Below are 20,661 nucleotides of genomic sequence, written 5' to 3' on the forward strand. Positions count from 1 at the left end.
CCTATGCAACAAGAGAACTGTTCGGTTCTGCAAACATATATTGTATCTAGGATATACTGCAACATATCCAACATATAAAGGACTGCTTGCCATCTAGGGGAGGGGGTGGAGGGAGGGAGGGAAAAAAAATCAGAACAGAAACGAGTGTCAATATAAAGTAATTATTAAATAAAAATTTAAAAATAAATAAATAAATAAAAATTAATTAATTAATTTAAAAAAAAAAAACACACATTCAGAAGATGATAACAAAGTCAAAGCTCCTACATCCAAAGCCTCCAAGACAAATAAGAATTGGTCTCAGGCAGTGGAAGTGCATAAAAGGGATTTTGAAAATTGAATAAGAGAGATAAAGGAAAAACTGGGAAAAGAATTGAGAGAAGGGCAAAAGGAAATAGAAAAGCTGCTTGGAAATAGAAAAAGGAAAGAATGCCTTAAAAAGCAAAATTGATTAATTGGGAAAGGAGGTACAAAAGCCTTAAAAATTAGAACTGAGCAAATGGAAGCTAACAACTTTATGAGAAATCAAAATACAATAAAACAAAACCAAAAAATGAAAAGAAAAAAAGAAAAAAATAGGAATTAATATTAGGGCCTTATTGTGTGGGAAAAATAAGCCCATTTTGTCAGCTGCCTCTAGAGAAGGGAATATTACACACATGATGGGTATTCACAAACATTTTGCCCCAGCATGGAATACCAGGACATACTTTAAATGTCGTTTTATTATATGCAACCTAAGTTTTAAGTATCAAATACATTGAACCAAGAAACATCTCAGAATCTGAGCCAAGGGGAAATCATACCCTAAACAATGGCTTCTCCCAGGCACTGAGCGCTAAGATACTACATACTCTGAGCATTGGGTTATCACACACACTGAGCCTGAAGCTATCAATATTTTGATAACTTGATTATTCCAAACTTATGTCCTGGATTATCACAAACATTGAAAATGAGTTACTGTACCCTTTTCCCTTAATCGTGCATTCCAATTTCAGGAGTATTACATACCCTCTGCTTGAGACTCTAAATTTGACTTATTCTTCTCAGTCCCTAGGAAGATATTACCTGGCTTTCTTCATTTCTTTATTACTTCATTTATGTGAGTTGTTAAACTCATACCAAATACTATGTTACATACTGAGAGAGATACAATGTTTTGATGATACATAGTAACTGCTTTCACAAAGCTAACAGTCTAGCAGGGGCGTAAGGCACCAACACAAGTGAATATACTATACAATATTATGCATTAGAGAGTTGTAAAACAAACTGCTTTCTGAAGTATGAGGGGGAAGGCATTATGGAATTGAGTCTTCAAGGAAGAATTAATGGACAAGGTAGAATCTGAGTTTGATCTAAAAGCATGGTCAAGAGTTCAACAAATCAAAAGGGAAACATTGAGAGATTATTGAAATCATATGGAAGTGCAGAAGGATATAGTATATTCAGTGGGCCATGAGTTGGCCAGACTGATGAGAGATTAGAGTGTACAGAGATCAGATTGGCTTCAAATGATAACAACAGTTTGGACATCATATGGGGAGACTAAAGGAAGCTATTAATGACTTCTTAACAGAGAAGTCAAATGACTTTTTTTATAAATACACACACATGTATATGCCTATGTGTGATCTTCCATATGTCTGGGAGATTATGTTGGTGATTGTATTGTGATGTGGAGGAGAAAGGAGAGAAGACATGTATGGAGTTTATCTCAATAGGAAAATAATAATAAGAAGAATAAAGAGATACAATAAAGAGTAAATGATGTTATAGAAGCAGAATTGGCAAGCCTTGGAGACTAATTAGATATAAGACTGAAGAGAGCTGAAGAATCAACAATCATCCCAAGGATACAACAAAGGAGAAGTAATGAATGGAATAGTAGAATAAGGAGAAATCTTGTCAAAAATGGGGAGAAAGAGAATAAGCTCCATTTTAGACATGTTAACTTTGAGTGACCTGTAAGCTATCCAGGTAGACATGTTCTAAAGCCATTTGGAGATGTTTTGGGACTCATAAGAGAGGTTAAAAAAAATCTTTATCTAATGATACAGATTTGTGAGTCAGCAGCAGAGACTTAATAGTAAATCAGGGAAGTGAATGAGATTAGCAAAGTAAAGAAAGTCAAGAGAACACAAGAAAGTCTAGGACTGACCTTTAAGAAGTATCCACACTAAAGAGAATTCAGAGAGGAAGATAGAGATGGAGCAGTTAGAAAGGGCAGTGAAAATAAAGGTAGTGTCACTGGGAGACAATGGAAGAGAAGGTGTTCAGTCATAGGTGGCAATCTATAAAAAGTTGCTGAGAGGTCAAAAAAGAATGGAGATTGAAGGAAACCCTGATTGATGATTAGAAAATCACTGAGAGAATTCTCTTTGTAGAGGAGAGCAATGTGAAAGACAAGTGTGAAGGGCTTGGGGAGAAAAGGATTATGCTGTTGGTGAAGACAACTCATAGAATTTTAGCAATGAAGGGGAGAAGCAGGTAAGCAATTAAGGTCAAGGAATTTGGGAAGACCCAAATTTATTTTTTTAAGTCCAAATCCTTTATTGTCTTCTTCAAAGTCTTGTCTTCTTCACTTGGGGCTCTGCTAGTTTTCTTAGAGGCCTATCTCTCTCCTTGGTTCCGAGAGCTTGAGTTCCTGCCTCCTTCTCTGTTCTCTGAATCTCTCCGAATCCAAAGGTTTGTGCTTCAGCCTGCAGCCACCACAAAGGTAGATGATGGAATAAATCTGTCTCAGTCTCCAAGAGCTTCTATTGCACTTGTCTCTTTTTTGGCCCTGAGAGCTTTTTGCTTGTATGCTGTACATTGAGTATACACCAGTCATTATATTACTAGGAAATCATTATTTGTTGTAGGATTAAATCAATGCTAAACTAGATTTTACCGTTGTCTCCTCAGTTTCACTTAGTAATTCCACTTAATACATTGTTTCAAGTTCTGGCCCATCACATCTCCTTGTAGGATCAGATCAATCATACTGAACCATGCTAAATTAGATAACTATTGTCTCTATCAATTCTACTGACTTAGTATCTTATAAGAATCCATTGTTTCAAGTTCACAGTTCTGGCCTATAGCATAAATCTGTCCATGGTCTATACCATCTTTGCTAAATCCCCTTTGGGTTAACCTGACACAGCACTCTGTCTCATGGTTTCTTTCTTCCCCTCTTCTCCCCCATGTTTCATGGTGTTTACTTATATTCTCTCCCAAATCAATTTCATATTTTCCATTCCTGGTGTCTATTTTACCTCTTCATTTTGTCTTCTGATAGATAAATCTATCTTTTGCCAAAGAGAAAAGCCCTTGTGAATTCTTCACATGACCTAACCCTAATGTTAGGTGCTGATTGCTCTCTTCAATTCCATCATTTGGTACTGAGCCTCAAACACATCAGAGGGAACCCTAGGTCAGTTATGGGATGCACTGTTGGTTCCCTGAGGTCCCATCCAGCTCTGAAATGTTGTACGTTGACTTCATTGAAATGCTCTGTCTATATTCTGCCAACCGTGAGCACTATTTTGAGGTCCAGATCTTTGGGGATAAAGAAGCTGCTTTTGGCTGGCCAAGTATGACTCAATCAATGCTGAAAGACTGCTTCTTGGCCATAAAGCAGGAAGAACTGATGAATAATAATGGCAATTATGTGCCAGACATTGTGCTTTACAATTGTTTCCTCATTTGACCTTCACAACAACCTTGGCAGATAGGTACTATTTTTTTTTAATCATGAAGGATACTTTAATGGTTGATTTTCCACTGTAGTTCATTCACTTCAGTTGTGTTTGACTATTTGTGATCCCCATTGGGGGATTTCTTTTTTTTTTAATTTAATTTAATTTTATAATAACTTTTTATTGACAGTACCCATGCCAGGGTAATTTTTTTACAACATTATCCCTTGCACTCGCTTCTATTCCAATTTTTCCCCTCCCTCCCTCCACCCCCTCCCCTAGATGGCAAGCAGTCCTATACATGTTAAATATGTTGCAATATATCCAAGACACAATATATGTTTGCAGAACCGAACAGTTGTCTTGTTGCACAGGGAGAATTGGGTTCAGAAGGTAAAAATAACCCAGGAAGAAAAACAAAAATGCAAATAGTTTACATTCATTTCCCAGTGTTCTTTCTTTGGGTGTAGCTGCTTCTGTCCATCATTTATCCACTGAAATTGAGTTAGGTCTCTTTGTCAAAGAAATCCACTTCCATCAGAATACATCCTCATACAGTATCATTGTTGAAGTGTATAATAATCTCCTGGTTCTGCTCATTTCACTCAGCATCAATTCATGTAACTCTATCCAAGCCTCTCTGTATTCATCCTGCTGGTCATTTCTTACAGAACAATAATATTCCATAACATTCATATACCACAATTTACCCAGCCATTCTCCAATTAATGGGCATCCATTCAATTTCCAGTTTCTAGCCACTACAAACAGGGCTGCCACAAACATTTTGGCACATACAGGTCCCTTTTCTTTCTTTAGTATTTCTTTGGGATATAAGCCCGAAGTAACATTGCTGGATCAAAGCGTATGCACAGTTTGATAACTTTTTGGGCATAATTCCAGATTGCTCTCCAGAATGGCTGGATTCGTTCACAACTCCACCAACAATGCATCAGTGTCCCAGTTTTCCCGCGACTCCTCCAACATTCATCATTATTTTTTTCTGTCGTCTTAGACAATCTGATAGGTGTGTAGTGGTATCTCAGAATTGTTTTACTTTGCATTTCTCTGATCAATAGTGATTTGGAACACTCTTTCATATGAGAGGTAATAGTTTCAATTTCATCATCTGAACATTGTCTGTTCATATCCTTTGACCATTTATCAATTGGAGAATGGCTTGATTTCTTATAAATTTGAGTCAATTCTCTATATATTTTGGAAATGAGACCTTTATCAAAACCTTTAACTGGGAAGATGTTTTCCCATTTTGTTGCTTCCCTTCTAATCTTGTTTGCATTAGTTTTGTTTGTACAAAGGCTTTTTAATTTGATATGATCAAAATTTTCTATTTTGTGATCAATAATGGTCTCTAGTTCATCTTTGGTCACAAATTTCTTTCTCCTCTACAAATCTGAGAGATAAACTATCCTATGTTCCTCTAATTTTTTTATAATCTCGTTCTTTATGCTTAGGTCATGGACCCATTTTGATCTTATCTTGGTATATGGTGTTAAGTGTGGGTCCTTGCCTAATTTCTGCCATACTAATTTCCAGTTATCCCAGCAGTTTTTATCAAATAATGAATTCTTATCCCAAAAGTTAGGATGTTTGGGTTTGTCAAACACTAGATTGCTATAGTTGACTATTCTGTCTTGTGAACCTAACCTATTCCACTGATCCACTAATCTATTTCTTAGCCAATACCAAATGGTTTTGGTGACTGCTGCTTTATAATATAATTTTAGATCAGGTACAGCTAGGGCACCTTCATTTGATTTTTTTTCATTAATTCTCTTAAGATTCTCAACTTTTTATTGTTCCATATGAATTTTGTTGTTATTTTTTTCTAGATCATTAAAATATTTTCTTGGAAATCTGATTGGTATAGACCTAAATAGGTTAATTTAGGGAGTATTGTCATCTTTATTATATTTGCTCGGCCTATCCAAGAGCACTTAATATTTTTCCAATTATTAAGTCTGACTTTATTTGTGTGGAAAGTTTTTTGTAATTTTGCTCATATAATTCCTGACTTTCCTTTGGTAGATAGATTCCCAAATATGTTATGCTGTCGACAGTTATTTTGAATGGAATTTCTCTTTGTATCTCTTGCTCTTGGATTTTGTTGGTGATGTATAAAAATGCTGAGGATTTATGGGGATTTATTTTGTATCCAGCTACTTTGCTAAAATTATGAATTATTTCTAATAGCTTTTTAGTAGAATCTCTGGGGTTCTCTAGGCATACCATCATATCATCTGCAAAGAGTGATAGTTTGGTTTCCTCATTGCCTACTCTAATTCCTTTAATCTCTTTCTCGACTCTTATTGCAGAAGCTAGTGTTTCTAATACAATATTGAATAATAATGGTGATAGTGAGCAACCTTGCTTCACTCCAGATCTTACTGGGAAAGGTTCCAGTTTTTCCCCATTGCATATGATGCTTACTGATGGATTTAAATATATGCTCCTGACTATTTTAAGGAAAAGTCCACTTATTCCTATGCTCTCGAGTGTTTTTATTAGGAATGGATGTTGGATTTTATCAAATGCTTTTTTTGCATCTATTGAGATGATCATATGGTTTTTGTTTGGTTGGTTATTGAGATATTTGATTATGCTAATAGTTTTCCTAATATTGAACCAGCCCTGCATTCCTGGTATAAATCCTACTTGGTCATAGTGTATTATCCTGGGGATGATTTTCTGTAATCTTTTTGCTAATATTTTATTTAAGATTTTAGCATCAATATTCATTAGGGAGATTGGTCTATAATTTTCTTTCTCTGTTTTCAGCCTACCTGGTTTAGGTATCAGTACCATGTCTGTGTCATAAAAGGAGTTTGGTAGGACTCCTTCAATCCCTATTTTTTCAAATAGTTTATTTAGCATTGGAGTTAATTGTTCTTTAAATGTTTGATAGAATTCACATGGAAATCCATCTAGTCCTGGGGATTTTTTCTTAGGGAGTTGATTGATAGTTTGTTCTATTTCTTTTTCTGAGATGGGACTGTTTAGGATATTTACTTCTTCCTCTGTTAGTTTGGGCAAGCTATATTTTTGGAGGTATTCTTCTATTTCATTTAAGTTATCGAATTTATTGGCATAAAGTTGGGCAAAGTAACTTCTATATTGCTCTAATTTTCTCTTCGTCAGTGGCGAGTTCTCCCTTTTCATTTTTAAGATTAACAATTTGATTTTCTTCTTTCCTTTTTTAATGAGAATTACTAAGGGTTTGTCTATTTTGTTGGTTTTTTCATAGAACCAACTTTTAGTTTTATTAATTAATTCAATCTTTTTTTTAACTTTCAATTTTATTGATCTCTCCTTTTATTTTTAGAATTTCAAGTTTAGTGTTTGGGGGTTTTAATTTGTTCCTTTTCTAGCATTTTTAGTTTTAAGCCCAATTCATTGACCTTCTCTTTCTCTATTTTATGCAAATAGGCCTTTAGAGATATGAAATTTCCCCTTATTACTGCTTTGACTGTATCCCATACATTTTGGTATGATGTCTCATTATGATCGTTTTCTTGGGTGAAGTTATTATGTCTATGATTTGCTGTTTCACCCAATCATTCTTTAGTATGAGATTATTTAGTTTCCAATTATTTTTTGGTCTACTTTCCTCTGGCTTTTTGTTGAATGTAATTTTCATTGCATCGTGTTCTGAAAAGGATGCATTTATCATTTCTGCCTTACTGCATCTGAGTTTGAGGTTTTTATGTCCTAATATATGGTCAATTTTTGTATAGGTTCCATGAACTGCTGAAAAGAAAGTGTACTCCTTTCTGTCTCTGTTACATTTTCTCCAGAGATCTATCATATCTAATTTTTTCTAGTATTCTATTTACCTCTTTGACTTCTTTCTTATTTATTTTGTGGTTTGATTTATCTAATTCTGAGAGTGCAAGGTTGAGATCTCCCACTATTATAGTTTTGCTGTCTATTTCTTCTTACAGCTCTCTTAATTTCTCTTTTAAGAATTTACATACTACACCACTTGGTAAATATGTTTAATATTGCTATTGCTTCATTATCTATGCTACCCTTTAACAAGATATAGTGCCCTTCCTTATCTCTTTTAATTAGATCAATTTTTGCTTTTGCTTGATCTGAGATCAGGATGGCTACCCCTGCTTTTTTTTACTTACCTGAAGCATAGTAGATTTTGCTCCAACCTTTTACCTTTAACCTGCATGTATCTCCCCGCTTCAGGTGTGTTTCCTGTAAACAACATATTGTAGGATTCTGGCTTTTAATACATTCTGCTAACCGCTTCCTCTTTATGGGGGAGTTTACCCCGTTCACATTTATGGTTAAAATGACCAATTCTGTATTACCTGCCATCTTGTTAACCCCAGTTTATGCTTTTCTCCCTTCTTTCCCTCTTACCCTCATTCCCAGTATTAAGCTTGTGATCACCACTTGCTTCTCACAGCCTTCCCTGTTTAGTATCCCTCCCCCCACCTTAGAGTTCCTCCCTCTATCTTACTCCTTTCCCCTCACAGTTTCCGTATTCCCTCCTGCTTAGCTTATTCCTTCCCTTTTCACTTTTCCCTTCTCACTTTTCAATGAGGTGGAAGAAATTTCACCATAAATTAAATATGTCTAAAATTTTTCTCTTAAAGCCAATTCTGAAGGCAGTACAATACCCACTATATTCATCCCCCTCCATTCTTTCTCTCAGATATAATAGGTTTCCTTTGCCTCTTCATGAGATATAGTAGCCCCACTTTACCCTTTTTCTGGTACAATGTCCTTTCCACATCTAGTTTCTAGAACAAGGTATACATGTATTCTTTATACATCTTTATATCATAAATATGGTTCCCAAGATTTCTTTTTACCTTTTTAGGTTTCTCTTGAGTTCTATATTTGTAGATCAAACTTTTTGTTAAGTTCTGGGTTTTTTCATCAAAAATAGGTGAAATTCGCTTATTTCGTTCAATGTCCATCTTCTTCCCTGGAAAAAGATGTTCATTTTGGCTGGGTAAGTTATTTTTGGTTGCATACCACGTTCCTTAGCCTTTTGGAATAGCATATTCCAGGCCCTTCGATCTTTTAATGTGGATGCTGCTAGATCCTGGGTGATCCTTATTGTGGCTCCTCTATATTTGAATTGGGTTTTTCTAGCCGCTTGCAGTATTTTTTCCTTCATCTGAGGGTTCTGGCATTTGGCCACTATATTCCTTGGTGTTTTGATTTTAGGATCCCTTTCAGTAGGTGATCGATGAATTCTTTCAATGTCTATTTTACCCTCTATTTCTATGACTTCTGGGCAGTTCTCTTTGATAATTTCCTGGAAAATAGTGTCCAGGCTATTTTTTTCATCATATTTTTCTGGGAGTTCAATAATTCTCAGATTGTCTCTCCTGGATCTATTTTCCAGGTCTGTTGTTTTCCCAAGAAGGTATTTCACATTCTTTTCCATTGTTTTATTTATTTATTTATTTATTTATTTGGGGGGATTTGCTTGACTGATTCTTCTTGTCTCCTCGAGTCATTCAATTCCATTTGTTTGATTCTGGTTTTCAATGAAGTATTTTCTTCACTCAGTTTTTAAATATCTTTTTCTAATTGTCCAATTGAGTTCTTTTGTTCTATGGAATTTTTTTCCATTTTGCCGATTTTATTTTTTGGAAAGCTAATTTCTGTTTCCAGTTCACTAATCCTATTTTTCAAGGATTTGATTTCTTTATCCAGTCTGTCTTTAAATGAGTGGGATGACTTCTCCAGACTCTCTTGCCAAGCCTCCCTCTCCTTTTCCCATTTTTCTTCTAGCTCTCTTGTGAGAGCCTTTTTAATTTCTTCTATGAAATTCAGCTGTGCTGAGGAACAGATGATCTCCTCCTTTGGGGATTCACCTGGAGACAGTCTGTTTTTAGTCTCCTCAGGGTTTAGAGCCTGCTCTCTATCCATATAGAAGCTGTCAAGGGTTAAGGTCCTTTTCAATTTTTTGCTCATTTTGTCAGAGAAGAATCAAAGACAAACAAGCAAAGAAAAAAAAGAAAAAGCCCCTAAATGGAGTCTGCTCCATTTTGGGGGGGAGGGACTGGGTGGTGTTGCCGAGCTTCCTCTACAGACTTCTGGGGCAGCAGCAAGGCACTAGCAGGACTGTGCTGTGGCTGCACTCTGAGACTATGAGAGCATGCTGAGACACTGTTGGGGAGAGGTGACCAGGTCCCAAGAGACTCCAGCTGTTCAAGGTTGTATTCTTCACCCCTGGTGTTTTTAGCTTCTCTGCTGGGCTACTGACTTGCTGCCAGGACAAAATATCCAATCCTGTAGCAAAGCTCTCCCTGCAGAGATGGCTGAGATCACACCCCTCACCGCTCAGGTTTGCTCGGCTGTGAGCTGCCTGCTGCATTCTCACTGTTGCTGCCTGCCCTGAGCCTGTGCCTGATCTAAAACCGTCCCCCCCCTCGAGCAAAAACAGACCTTTCCTGGTAAATTTCAAAGATGTCTTCTCTTGGTAACTATTTGTGTTTTTTTTTTTTTCAGTCAAGCATTAATTCAGAGGCTTGTATTGAAATGGATTCTGAGATAAAACACAGAGCTTACACAGCTGTGTGCCTCCTCTCCGCCATCTTGGCTGGAAGTCAAGACCCAAATTTATCTTCAAAGGGAAGGAGCTAGGAGTAAAGGAGAAATTGAGGATAGATCAAAGTCCTGGAGGAGGCAGGAGGAAATAGGCTTGATGGCAGAGATAGCACTAGGAAAATTTCTCATGATGAGCATGATGAATTAAAATAAGTGATTGATTTAATCAAGAAAGACTATTATTAAGCTTTCTATTTGAGTCTCTTTGCCCCAGGTTTTTTTTCCATTCAAGCTTATTCTCCACAATCCCCAAAGTGGTATTACTGAAATGAGGAATCAACAGTAGACCACAATCCAGCCTCTAACATTTACCAACCATAGGATATTACTGTTGCTCAGTCATTTCAATCATGACTGATTTGGGGTTTTCTTGGCAAGACACCATAAGAAATGTTTTGTCATTTCCTTCTCTGATAGATTCATTTTCTCAGGCAATCAGAGGTTAAGTAACTTACCCAGGATGATAGAAAGTGTCTGGGTCTGGAACTTCAGGTCTTCCTGATTCCAGATCCAGTGCTCTATCCACTGAGTCACTGGTTTCTCTCTTACCAACTGTGTAATGATAGAAAAATCAGTAAATGTCTCTGAAATTTAGTTTCCTCATTTTGAAGAGGGGGGAGAGGCAATAGCATTAGTACCTTCCTCAGGGCACTTATGAGGGTCAAATGAGAGTGTATATGTAAAAATATTTGAAGACCTTAAAATGTTGAATACATGTTGGCAAATATTATGATTTGGCCAGAAGGTGGGAATAGATAGTGAAGCTAAAAAGCTAAAAAGTCTCATGAGCATGAGACTGAGAACTGTAAGGAAGAACTCACATAGGAGAGCCTCAAGATACTTAGGGAAATAGAATGCCAAAATGTCTTCCAAATCTGTGGGAGATGTGAATTGATGAGGAAGTAGAGGAAAAGAGTAAGTTTAAAACTTTCACTATGGGGAATAAAGATGGCAATGGGGACAGGACTTACTTTATTAGTAGAAGGAAATTCTGGGTGTAACTTTTTCTGCCAAGATGGGTTGGTACCTGCAATGCAAGTTGTTATATTAGAAAGTAGCCTAGAGTAATAAAGTGCCCAGAGGTACACAGCCATTATATGTTAGAAGTGGAATTGAAAACCAGATTTTCCTGACTTCGAGGTCCATTCTCTATCCACTATGTTGACAACAACAACAACAACAACAAAAAAAAAAAAACAGTTGAATAAATATAAATTCAGAGTGAGGGCCAGCTGATATGCTACAGCATAAATCTGCAATGAATGAAGTTAATTCAGGTTTGAGATTTCCTCCATTGAAACTCATAATTCCAAAACTAGAAGTAGAGAAAGAAGAAGTGGGAACCACCTAAAGATGAGGAGCATCTGAAAAGGCCAGGGAGAATAGGAATGAGATACCCTGAGTTCTGGACTGGCACATTCCCTGAATTTTGGATCTTCACTCTGAAAGTCTAGGCCATCACTCCTCCAATTCCTCAAACATTACTCACACTGAGCCCTGATTTATCACATATATAGAGCTGTTTGTATCATGCTCTGCAATGATCATAGCATATGGAACCTCAGAGATACCATATTGTCAGAGTGGAAAACATGGAGACTGGCAGACTGGTCAAAATATCTCCCTTCTGATCATGATGTTTAAGCTCAATCTCATTATCTCTGCCCTTTCTCCTTTCACCTTTAACTCACCTATGGTCATGGAAGGCTAGTTCTAGCTGAGGGATAATCCCAGAGTTTGAAAGCAGAAAGATAATCAGTTATAGCTGTGGGATTCACTGAGCCCAAGACTTTCTGCTTCAGTTTAGGATTTCCCTCTATAAATCAGAAATCCCTTCATCAGCCAGGCTTTTCCCTTATCTATTCTAGGAATTTCATCTATTATTTATGAAGTCCTTCACCAACTTTCAATCAGGAAATATGGTCTGGAATAGCTCTTTTTACCCAAGGATACTCTAGTCCAGGCCCCTGTTCCCTAACTAGGAATTCCTCTGCATTCTATAAATAATTTTCCTCCAATTCTTGCTCCTACCCCGTTTCTACCCCTCAGTGAACAAGAAAATAGTTCTAAAACACAAGATATCCCTTCTTGGTACCTCCCAAGGTAGCACTCCCAGGTAGGTGGTGCTCATACTTGACTGGTAGGACACAAGGGTTTCCTACCAGGACTGAATTAAGCAGATTAGTGAATAATTCTCACCAATCCTGCCAGCCTAAATGGCACTATAGGTTCATGGGCTATAAGAGTCACAGTGAGGGTCTGGGCTGAGACTAAGACCCCAAGGAAGGACAGGGGCACATTGAGTGCCTTGGGGTAGAAGTCACTGACCAGGCAAGCCATGGTATCCAGACTCCTCACCAGGAACATGCTGGGTGACAGAGGAATCCGAGGTCCTGCAATCAAACCATGACTTTCTGTTACTCAGCTGGCCTATACAGAGCATCCTGCCAACCTGCAATCCAGATCCAAGTGTGGCAAGGCACATATTGACCAAATAACAGTAAAAAGCAAACCTCATCCACTTCCTGGCCCCTTCTCAGCCCTGGCCTGGCCCCTTATGTGGGGGAGCAAACACATGAAACCAAGTTAACTGTGAAAAACAAACCTCAACATTGATTCCCACCCATCTCTTACCTGAACCCCATGTGTGGGAAGTGAATTCATGTGACCAAATAACTGTGAAAAGTAAACCTCAGCCCCAGCTCCCTGGCCCCAGCCCAAAGCTGACTCTCACATCTGCAGCTCACATGCCTGTGCTAACCCCAGACCACAGCCACTTTTCTCTCTCCCAAGTTGCTCCCCCATCTTGGCTTCTGCTGGGGCTAACAGTTCTCTGGACTTCATATCTAGATGTCCTAAGTCCATTAGCCTTATTATGGCAGGAACTCAAAGTCCTTCAATTTACCACAGTTTTCATTCTCTCTCTCTCTCTCTCTCTCTCTCTCTCTCTCTCTCTCTCTCTCTCTTTCTCTCTCTCCCTCTCCTCCTCCCTCCCTCCCTAGCAAATATGTGACCTACAACCAGACCTGTTCTCATCAGATCTAATTCCCTATAACAGAGATAGGAGATATCAGGTCCACAGTCACATTTGTCCCAAAACCAAAGATCAGCATATCTGTATCACTTCCATCACCCATCCAATGATAGTAGCCAGAGTCTGCAAGGCTAAGGTCCTTAATCTGAAGAAAAATCTGGCTGCTGCTGTCCTCTTACTAGAGGTGATGTGGCCCTCTCTGGATTCTGAAAATGTGCTGTCAAGGCTGGTCAGCCACAGTAGGGCACATCCAGGAGCCCAAAGGTACCAACCAAGTCTGCTTGTATTAAACTGAAAGCCAGACGCTTGATACTTGAGGTTCAGTATCATTTTAATCAGGTGCAGGCCTCCCCCTGACTCTTTTAGGAGTGTCTCATCTCCTATACAGCAAAAGAGTGGTGGAGGCAGAGTAAAGAAGGATCCAACCCTCCTCCTAGGAGTGAAGATCTTGAGTTCTTAAGTACCTTAAATGCCATTCTGCCCTATATCCTTTCCCCTACCCCAGAACTTTAGGTACCACAGTTAGGGCCCATTTATATTATAGGGAAAGAAATGAAAGACATGAGTCCCATATCCAAAGAAAAAGACAAACATGGTCATTGACAAGGTTCAGGGACTATCTCTAGGATTGAACAGAATGAGACTCACAGGATCCAACAAGTTTGGGGAATTTCTTGGGTTTGTAAGGTAAAGGTCCTAAGATCAGAAGAGGGAAAATTCAATGCCATTGGTTTCTTAAATTTGGGATTCAGTGGTTTGGGGAATGGCTAGTACTGGGGGTTTCTGGAGTGATGACTTTGGGAGCCAAGAATGACTGTAGGACCTTCATAACCAACTCAGGATTTGGTACAGGATTATCATTCCAGTCCAAAATTCCTGCCACAAACCTTTAGCTTTTGAAGGTTCAATGGAAAAGAAACCCCTGCCCATTTTTCCCATCCCTACTGGGAACATAGAACTTTACATGAAAGTACAGTGACTTTTGTTACAAGATTAAAATTTTCCCATCGAGCTCACTGTATCACAAGAGAGAACCTAAATCTCTATCCTTGGGAAGGGCATAGGAAACATGAGTTGGTAGGAAGTGGGCTGGAGGATAATAGCAGGATCCAGGAAGTGAGTGGCAATGACATGGAATGAAATGGAATGGCATGAACAGTAAGTTCATGAAACTACAGTAAAGAGATAACATGGCATAATGTCATAGCCTTGGAATCCAGAGACTTTGTCTGAAGTCTGACTCCAGCATGAAATGAGTATATGACCATGGTCAAGTCATTTAACAAATGTCCTGGGACACTTTTTAAAACTAAGTTTCCAAGGAGTTTTTGAGCTGCATTAGTCAAAAGAATTGTCTCACTATATTAAAGAAAGGAAAGGGACCCATATGTGCCAAAATGTTTGTGGCAGCCGTGTTTGTAGTGGCTAGAAGCTGGAAAATGAAAGGATGCCCATCAATTGGAGAATGGTTGAGTAAATTGTGGTATATGAATGTTATGGAATATTATTGTTCTGTAAGGAATGACCAGCAGAATGAATACAGAGAAGACTGGCAAGACTTATATGAACTGATGCTAAGTGAAATGAGTAGAACCAGGAGATCATTATATACCTCAATAACGATACTGTTTGAGGATGTATTCTGATGGAAGTGGATCTCTTCGATAAAGAGAGCTTTAATTGATCAAAGATGGACAGAAGCAGCTACACCCAAAGAAAGAACACTGGGAAATGAATATAAACTGCTTGCATTTTTGTTTTTCTTCCTGGGTTATTTCTACCTTCTGAATTCAATTCTCCCTGTGCAACAAGAAAACTGTTCGGTTCTGCACACACATATTGTATCTAGGATATACTGTAATCTATTCAATATGTAAAGGACTGCTTGCCATCTGGGGGAGGGGGTGGAGGGAGGGAGGGGAAAAATCGGAACAGAAGTGAATGCAAGGGATAATGCTGTAAAAAATTGCCCTGGCATGTGTTCTATCAATAAAAAGTTATTAAAAAAAAAAAAAAGAATTGTCTCACTGAGAGTTCCTTATGTCAAAAAATTATAGGACTGGTTAAAAAATTGGTGGACCCTAAATTGGATTCTGACCAAAGGAAGCCCTAATTAGTTTCACAGATCCCTTCAGGGTCCATTCCTTGACAAGATCCTAGGAAGACCAGACTCTCAGGGAGGGCTGGTCTTTCTTTGCTAAACATCAGAATGACTACTAAGACAATTCCTGTAGTCTCTCCACACATTAGGACCTTTAAGTAGATATGTCTTTGTCTGTGGGAAATATCCATTGCCACTGTTCATAGAATGGCAATTGGGTCAGGGCTTTTCCTGCTCTTACCTCTCCTAACCCTAAAACGATGGGTCAGGTTTCCCGAGGAGCAATCCAACTTATCCTTAACTATGTTAACCCATATAATTACTGGTTCTCCTGTTAACTGGATAATTCCAAGCAATGTTTTTCTCATAATTTCAGCTATCTTAATATAGTTCTAGTGACCTTTTGGTCTTTGAGATATGTAGTAATTCATAAATGTCATCATTTTGAGGTATAATTCCTATGGGTTATGTAGGAGCTAAAATAACAGAGCCATGTAACCTTTTTTGTGGAAGTACTCTTTGAGTACTAGCTTTTGCCATTATTTGTATTACCTGCTTTATGCTGTCAAGGGCTTCAGGAGTCCATATCCTGCTGGAATCCAACCAAGGATCACCCTCTAGTATTTTACAGAAAGGAAACATCAGAGGGTTGGGTATATGTAGAGGGCCAGAACTCTGAAAAGGAGCACTTGAATCAAAGACAGCAGGGTGCTTATAGTTAGGCACCTATTCAGTGTGAGATAATAGTTCTCTAAACATACACTTGGTGTAATATGGTGATGTAATGGCAACAGTTGGCGCATGCTAACTATGCTATAGTGATGTAATTATACTGAAATATTTAAGGGTGTCTCAGACACAGAAGAAGTCTCTCAGCCACAGACACAGAGAAGATTTCAGCCTCCAGACTCCAGATTTCAGACTCCATCTTTGACCAGCCTTGTGGTTCCTGCCTTCATAACTTCTCCACCTAAAGACCAAGTCCCATCCAGAGATCCTCCAGAAGGCTAGCTTGGACAGTACATTTTGGCAGCCAAAGTGGAACACTGAAAGACATTTTGAGGTTCTGGACATAAGAACCTACACTTGGGGCATGATGGCAGCCAATGTTACACCAGAGATCTATAGAAGTTCAGTGCATGATCAGTCATCCGAGAAGCAACCTGATGGAGAAAAGAGATTGCAAATGGTGAGAATAGAGTTGTATGCAGCTGGGACTATTGAGATATCCCCTAGAGAGGTGAAATCTGTCCCTGTCCAGCCTATAGATACTTTGCATCCAGGCACAGTAGACTTGGCCATTTCACCTCCTGAGAGTGCTTACAAAAGTGTCTATCCATTCAATTATTTGGGAAACTGAGGAATGTGTAGCCAATATCCCAGTCACTAATACAGCTAGACAATGTGTGACTTATCAACCAGAAGAAGTAGTAGCATCAGGTTTACTGATACGCATATGTGATAGACAATTTGGTGATATTTGCCCAGATTTTGACACCCAACAACAGAATCCAGGAATATTCTACATTGTAGCTGTTACGATAGCTGACCATCATATGCTTACTATATATGTAAATGGCATACCATTGAAGGGCTTGGTAGACAGGTGCAGATCATTAGAGGTGCCAATTGGCCCAATCATTGGCAAAAGATTAAGGTAGACACCTATATTTCTGGTATAAGAGGATCAATAGCAGCTGAAATTAGTGCTCCTGCTTTGAGATGGATATTTGAAGGTGAAACAGAAGTTTTTACTCCTTTTGTAGTAGGAAAAAATCCTCATCAATTTTTGGAGAAGAGACATCTTACAACAGGCAGGATTACAAATGAGTACTTTGGTTTTTTGGTAGGGTTGCTATTGAAGGCCTGTCTGCACTTTCACTTGTTCCCATTCAATGGAAAACTGCTACACCAGTGTGGGTAGAACAATGGCCCTTAGCAAGTGATAAAATTCAGGCCTTATTAGATTATATAGATATATTATATAGATATATAGATAATATAGATATAGACAATAAAAAACAAGAGCAACTTGACCAAGGACACTTATAATCTTCTCTAAGTCCTTGGAATTCCTCTGCATATTAACTGATTTAAGATTAAGAGTTGGAAATTATGGGAACTCTTCAGCCTGGACTTCCATCTCCTACTCAAATGCCTAGAGAATGGGCTCTTTGGGTTGTAACCAAACTTTCCTATCCCTCTAGATAAGGAGGATATGAAAAGATTTGCCTTTCCAGTAAGAAAAGCATTTCAAAAGTTATGTTATTACATTAAATGGATGATATCTTGGGTATGCACCTGAGGAACAAATGTTAGAAGCTTGTCTACAAAAGACCATAGAAACACTAAGGAACTACAAATTGCATATAGTTCCTGAAAAAATTTAGACACCCTCTTTTTCAATATTTAGGATATGAAATATATTCTAAGGTGCAAAAGTAATAATTACAAATAAAAAATAAGTACAAAGGCTTTCTTTAAGAATAGAGAAGTTGAACACCTTAAATGACTTTCAGAAATTGATAGGCAATATCCAATGGATATGTCCAGTGTTAGGTTTAACAACCTATCAATTACAACCATTATATGACATTTTAAGGGGAAGTACTGCTTTAAATTCACCATGCCAGCTTACAAAAAAGCTCAAGAGGCTTTGAGAGAGATTGTACTGGACTTTATTCAATGTGGTTGAGTCACTCAGAAACCCTTGGTTTTTGCTACAAAAGAGACACCTACAGCAGTCCTTCATCAAGGAGACAGTATGATAGAGTGAGTGAACCTTCCAGCATCATCAGAACAAAGCCTTACTCCTTACCCAGTGCTTGTCGCTAGAATTTTATTAAATTCATTAAGCGAGTAGTACAACTATCTGGCATAAGAACTGACAAGATATACACCTTTTATACCAATGCACAAATTAATGTATGCTGTGAAAACATCCCAGAGTGGCAACTTTTATTGGCCACAGCTCCAAATTTTACACACAGGACTCCATTAAAGATAACATGGCTATTACATAATTGGCAATGTATTTTTGAAAAGGTTTCTAAGGTTCCTCTTAAAGGACCAACTATTTTTACAGATGCATCCACATAAAATATTTGTGCTGTATACTCTCATGATTTAACCATAAAGAGAGTAGTCAGACCTTCTTTTCAGTTCACTCAGCAAAATGAAATGTATGCAATCATGCTAGCTCTTATTTATTATCCAGGAAATGTAAATATAATATCTGATTCAGCTTATTCTGTAGGTGTGGTACAAAGAATTGCCATAGCCCAAATAAAATTTGTAGCCTCTAATATAAGGAACTTCAAGAGTAAGTGAGAAAGCATCTAGGTAAGATATATATCTTGCATGTCTACTCTCATAGTGGACTTCCAAATCCTATTTTGGATGGAAATTCAAAGGCAGATAGCCTTCTAACCATGTTGGCCAATACTTCTTTATTTCAGGCAACCCAAGAATCTCATTCTAAATATCATCAGGTACGCATGCACTTCATCAGCAGCTTTCTGGTGAGGGCCATTGGCCGTGAGTCTCGTGCCGTAAACGTGTGCCTGGTCTCCCTCCTGCCTTGTGCCCTTAGGAATCTCTCTCCCTCCCCCTCCCCCTTTCCCTGCACTCCCGGCTGGCCCAGGGGAACCGTTGCTGTGAACTCAATGGCAACTCCACTGGACTCTCTGCCTGGGCCGTCCCTAGAGCCCAGAATCAGCGATGTGATGAAACACCTGCCTTATTTCTGCCGGGGCAAGATTGTTGGAATCCTTACAAAGTGTTAACTCATTAGAGTTGATAGAGACAATAATTATCTAATTTAGCATGGTTCAGTATGATTGATTTGATCCTACGAGGAGATGTTATGGGCCAGAACTTGAAACAAGGTACTAAGTAGAATTGAGGAGACAATGTTTAAATCTAGTTTAGCATTGATTTAATCATACAACAAATAATGGTTTCCCACTGATATAATGATTGGTGTGTACTCAGTGAACAGCATATAAGCAAGAAATTCTCAGGGTCAAGGAGCACTCTGGGAGGAATCCCACAAGCTCACTCTCAGAGGTGGAGTCAGATTCATTCCATCTTCCACCTTTGTGCTAGCTGGAGGCTGAAGAAAGCAGAGGCAAAGGACAAGCCTGAAGAGCTCTCAGAACCAAAGAAAGCTAACTGGGCTATTTTGGAAGAAACAATAAAGAACTACTTTAACATCTGGCTGCATTTGGAGTAATTATTGATTAGAACTGAAACTAAGGCTGCCTCCAGAAAACCTCCCCAAGAAACCTGCTCCCAGAGAGAATCATCTTATATTATATAAAAGAAAAAGAACACCACACAAGGTAGTGAGGGGCTTCAGACGGGGCTCCAAGCTACTGAGCATCCCCACAGCTAACTTTCCTGAGCAAGTAGTAGATAATATTCCGCATGATTTATCTCCTGGAATTGATTATGGTTGGGCCTCTGTTGGAAATGGAGATGTCAATAAAATGGTTTTAAGCATAGGATGGAACCCATATTACAAGAATACTAAAAAATCTGTGGAAACTCACATTATACATACCTTCAAAGAAGACTTCAATGGGGAAATCCTTAGTATAGTCATCACTGGCTACATCAGATCAGAAAAAAAAAAAAAAACTTTAATTCAATTGATGTCCTTATTTCTGCAATTCAAGATGATATTGAAGAAGCTAAAAGACAACTGGATTTACCAGAACATTTGAAACTCAAAGAAGATAATTTCTTCCATATGCCAGAAAACAAAATAATGAATGGCCACTGATAAAAAGTCATTTTATTACTTGTTCTTTTTCCCCCTTGTATTCCACTACTCTATATCACTGCTGCAGCCTTGTATTTGATTAGCTTAAGAAAATTTTCCCAATAGCTGTGAATTTATATAATACAATGTAGTTGCCATTTTATGCTTAAATTAATGTTACATTAAACTCATCATGGCAGCAGTACCAAAAAGATTCATTTTAAAAAATCAAGATTTTTGAGATATTAAACCTGTCTGCTGAAGCCAGTGCATCTCTATCAAAAATCAAGAAATTAATAGTATAAACAGCTAAATTTAAAATTTCTCTAAAGTTACCTATGGCTCCCCTTTTATTTTATTTTTGGAGGAGCATCTTGATGTCTTTGTTTCACCTATTTCCTGTCCTTGAGGATTAAAAGGTATGCTGGTGATGTGTAAAATTTGATACTGTGCACAAAAGTGGGCAAAATAT

At 38.1% G+C, this 20,661-nt stretch overlaps 1 pseudogene; it reads left to right on the forward strand.

Moving 5' to 3' along the window:
- The first annotated feature begins 19,149 nt into the window (after window positions 1-19,149).
- Window positions 19,150-20,382, forward strand: LOC127544687 (riboflavin kinase-like; annotated as a pseudogene).
- Window positions 20,383-20,661: the final 279 nt, after the last annotated feature.

Source organism: Antechinus flavipes, chromosome 1 (genome assembly GCF_016432865.1).
Source record: "Antechinus flavipes isolate AdamAnt ecotype Samford, QLD, Australia chromosome 1, AdamAnt_v2, whole genome shotgun sequence".
NCBI lineage: Eukaryota > Metazoa > Chordata > Mammalia > Dasyuromorphia > Dasyuridae > Antechinus > Antechinus flavipes.